Source organism: Micropterus dolomieu, linkage group LG22, assembly GCF_021292245.1.
Source record: "Micropterus dolomieu isolate WLL.071019.BEF.003 ecotype Adirondacks linkage group LG22, ASM2129224v1, whole genome shotgun sequence".
NCBI lineage: Eukaryota > Metazoa > Chordata > Actinopteri > Centrarchiformes > Centrarchidae > Micropterus > Micropterus dolomieu.
The window spans coordinates 25,751,085-25,755,465 of NC_060171.1; the positions used below are offsets into that span (position 1 = coordinate 25,751,085).

At 38.5% G+C, this 4,381-nt stretch overlaps 1 protein-coding gene across 2 annotated transcripts in view; it reads right to left on the reverse strand.

Annotated features, from left to right (window-relative positions):
* Positions 1-3,775, reverse strand: part of cracr2aa (calcium release activated channel regulator 2Aa) — a 16,970-nt gene extending 13,195 nt beyond the window's left edge. For both annotated transcript variants that reach the window (XM_046038666.1, XM_046038667.1), the window contains exon 1: positions 3,600-3,775. The gene's annotated coding sequence lies outside the window, so the exon portion shown is untranslated. The remainder of the gene's footprint in view (positions 1-3,599) is intronic.
* Positions 3,776-4,381: the final 606 nt, after the last annotated feature.

Below are 4,381 nucleotides of genomic sequence, written 5' to 3' on the forward strand. Positions count from 1 at the left end.
GCAAGTAGAAGGAGAAAAGAGAAGAGACATAATACACACACACACACACACACACACACACACACACACACACCCCTTTTTAACTCTAGTACTGGTATAATCTATATTCATTTATGCATTTTCAATTAATACATTTAATAATAATAATAATTTTTATTTGTAGAGCACTTTTCAAAAACAAGTTACAAAGTGCTTTAACAAGTGTAAAGACAATAATACCCAAGAGACAATAATACAAAAACAATACAAGACAAAAGCATGAAAACATTGAAAAGACTAAAATACACGTTTAAGATAAATATAAAATTAGTAAAATACAATAAAATAAAAGGGATAAAATAAAGTAAAATAAAATCGGGAAAGGCTCTCCTATAAAAGTATGTTTTAAGAAGGGACTTAAAAGAGTTCACTGACTCAGCCGACCTGATTTCCTCAGGCAGGCTGTTCCAGAGCCTCGGGGCCCTGACAGCAAACGCTCTGTCCCCTTTAGTTTTCAGTCGAGACACTGGAACAGAAAGCAGACCTCTGCCCGAGGATCTCAAGGTACGTGCTGGTGTGTATGGGACTAAAAGTTCAGAAATATAACAAGGCCAGAGGCCATGAAGAGCTTTAAAAGTATTCAATAGAATTTTTAATTAAAATAATTAATCTAAAACTGATTTTACTGTCTGCATATCCTATTTATACAAAGCTACATTGGACCCCAATAATAAAATAAACATTAAAGAGGTGGTATTATGCTTTTTCCCTCTCTTTTATTGAGATATATATCTTTTTTGTGCATGTAATTGGTTTGCAAAAGTGAAAAAGCCCAAAGTCCAGCCCAAAGTGAGTTCCCATCTCCCACAGAAAACTCTGCTCTGAACTGCTTGAAAATAGCTCGTTTGTAGTCAAGCCGCTTCCCTTTCACCCTTGTGACGACACAGGGATAAAAGCTAAATGCGCCTCATACTACTCCGACACGCCCTCAAAAACACCGGTGGAAAAACACTGAGTTGCAGCACACCTCTCCTCTCTCTTCCAAACAATAGCTACCCTCCAGGCAGTCAATTGACATAAAGTTGTTACTGTGATGTAGAGACAGAGCTCTGTTAAAACTTTATGGATGAAAAATACATTTGTTACAGATTAATTACTCGCCACTCTGAAACTCTTCCTCCAGTCCGTGTTGCCAAGCTGGTTGGCAACATGTAGCTTACAGCTGAATCGAAGCCGTTTACGGGCTTCTCACTGACCCGCCCTTCTCTTTTTCGGATTGGCTAGTAGTCCTTAACTAGGAACTGCGCATGTGCAACTCCCAACAAAGATCATTTAGAGACAAAATGTATCACTCCACAGCTAAAACGAAGCCTTCAAGACTTTTTTAAATTAAACTGTGTAAACCTGTTCTGGTACAACCCCTCAATAGGATTTTGAACCTGAAAATGAGCATAATACCACCTCTTTAAAAAAGAGGGATACCTGAAAAGGAGTGTAAACATTTTATTAATCTTAACATTTCTACAAAATGGCATGTTCTTCATGAAACACTTGCTATTTCTGGATATGTCATGCCTGGAAATTTGAGCCTAAACATTATGCAACATATTGCAAGCATGACAAACCTCACGAGGAAAGTCACCAACCAACAATGAGCTAAACACAAAGCTGAAGCATGAGAGAGGAAATAAGAAAGGGAACTAAGGTGAACTGCCGTTTGGAAAGAGTGATATAGTGTTTTTGTCCTTGGGCACACGATAATACATAATATTGTCTAATCTTAACAGACTGGCCAGATGCCACAGAAAGGTTCATGGCTCCTTTATTAAAACATGGTAAGGGTGTTAACATAGGTAACCAGTGAAATAGGAATAGAGTAGAGGTAAATAATATAAAACAAGAAAAATACTTAAAAGGGCTTTTGCCAGTATACTTGCTTCTACAGATTCCACATCTGGCATATGATTTAACACAATATTGTATCGGTCTAACTTCACTATATTGCAGTCAATTATAAAGGTTAGGAAATAAAATAATATTCGTATTGAAACTAAACTATTTGTCATTTTCCCAGGATCTAACGAAATGCTGGAGCTTACTGCTTTGCATACAGTTACCTTATCTGTTTCAGTGTTTGTCTGACATGTAACAGCTGTTAGAGCTACAGCACTTAGCGGCTAAGCAACATAAGTTCAAGCAGAAATTACAACAAAGTTTAAAGCAACACAAATGAACTAAATAGCATAAAAACGGATGAAACAGTCCATCAGTTTAAATGACCTGATCAGGCTGTCAGATGATTGCACACCGATGTTCTTGCATAGTCACTACATTCAACAGGATGTGTGAAAATGAGATATGGTTTGTTCAACTGATACAAGTTTCTCTTTTAAGCAGCCACGGATGTTGTGGTCAGGACTACAGGGAGCCACATTTAGTTTGTGGTCTATAGTCATTGACCAAAACAGGTTTCTACAGAAGGTGCTTCTTTTGTCTTTGGCAACCAAATGAAAACACTATCAACAACAATTATATTTTAAAAATGTCACAACTATGTCAACTTTCTGTGGCCCGATTAGATTTTCTGCAGTTAAATATAAAGTTGTCTGGTTTAAAATCTAGCTAATAACCATCTGTGCCCAGATGAAATGAAATGTCGTTGAAGACAAATGACTCAAGGTTTTGAAGCATGCTGCTTGTTCTTGCTAAAGGTAATATTTACCCTACCTAGCATAAAAGATGGAGCAGCTGTAGCACCTATCTCTTGAACCCACCTTTAGTGAAAATGTCATGTTTTGTGTTCATGCTGTTGCAGATTTTAATCACATTGTTTAGCCCCTTTCCCCCCCCTAACTTTTGTGGGTCATCCTCACGTCCATTTACTGTGAAATCGCAAAGGGTTTTCATGGCGCTATGGGCAGAAATAACGGATTGTGTGAAGAAACACAGCACAACAAATCCGGCAAGAGACGGAGTTCAAAAGGTATTCCGTATTACCCAAATATTAGTCCGTCCACATCCGTCTGATTTAACAAGACATGAAGCCAAATTAAAATTTACTCCACTTCCTGGAGGGAGGTCACGGCATCGTCACATAACAACAATCACTCATCAGGCATCTGCACCTACTGAACTGCAATTTACCTAACGTTATACCAAATAACATATATGCGTCATGTCATAAGAAACGAGCCAACACACGCTTAACGTTACAATATGTAAACACAACGCCAATACACGAGGGGTTGCATGTAGTAAGCAACACAATAAGTTAGTTAGCTAAGGGGAAATAGCAGGTTCCAGTTTCACAAAACACGTGTGACAAGATTAAACGTCCAATTCCTTCACCACAGGCACACTTTCTCATTTTGTGAAACTTCCCGTGTGATAGATAAATCCTCCTTCACGCTGTAGTTTGTGTAAATTAAGCGTTTACATACACTTTGCATTAGTTAACGATAGCTAGAAAGGACTTCCCTACAGCCTCCAGTAAGTGGCTAGATGGTGACGTTAGTTGAAGTTACGCTGAAGCAGCAAAGAGCAGGCTGGCAGGTCAATTAAGCTGAAGTGCGTACTGATGTCGTTAGCGGACTGTTGGGGAGCAAAAGTTCAGTACGTACCGGTGAATGAGAAGGGAAATTCAGGTTGGAGGAATTCATTGACTTGGTCTGTGTCAGCCAGCCTTATCCGCTTTTAGTGAACCTCACAGTTTACAAGTGAAGTCAACTGTGTGAGTGCAGGAATGTGACTGAGCCCTGACGGACGGGGCAACATGGAGGGAGGGACTTCAGCAAAGTCATCGCTGATAACCATAGCAACACTAACAAGGAAGTCCTCACGCTGGAAGATGAAGCAAGAGCAAGATATTAATCTCGGAGCTCAAAATTAATTTGTGGAGTTCGTTTGTGTGAGGGGAGTGACGACTTGAATGTGACATTGTTTCATTACTTTCTAAATTAAAAGCACAGGTGATATCTTATTTATTTTATTTGACTTTGTTGAGTAAAAGTTGTTGATCTTTATTTTTCATGTCATTTTTCAGGCCATGTTAGTAGTTGGATTCTTACTGATTGTATGGGGTGGACAGGTGTCTTTATGCAGCTAACAACCTCAAACAGGTGCATCTAATTTAGGATAATAAATGGAGTGGAGGTGGACATTTGAGAGTCAGAATTCTAGCTGATAGAAAGGTGTTCAAATACTTATTTGCAGCTGTATCATACAAATAAATAGTTAAAAAATCATACATTGTGATTTCTGGATTTTTTTTTTTAGATTATGTCTCTCACAGTGGACATGCACCTACGATGACAATTTCAGACCCCTCCATGATTTCTAAGTGGGAGAACTTGCAAAATAGCAGGGTGTTCAAATACTTATTTTCCTCACTGTATGTACAGTA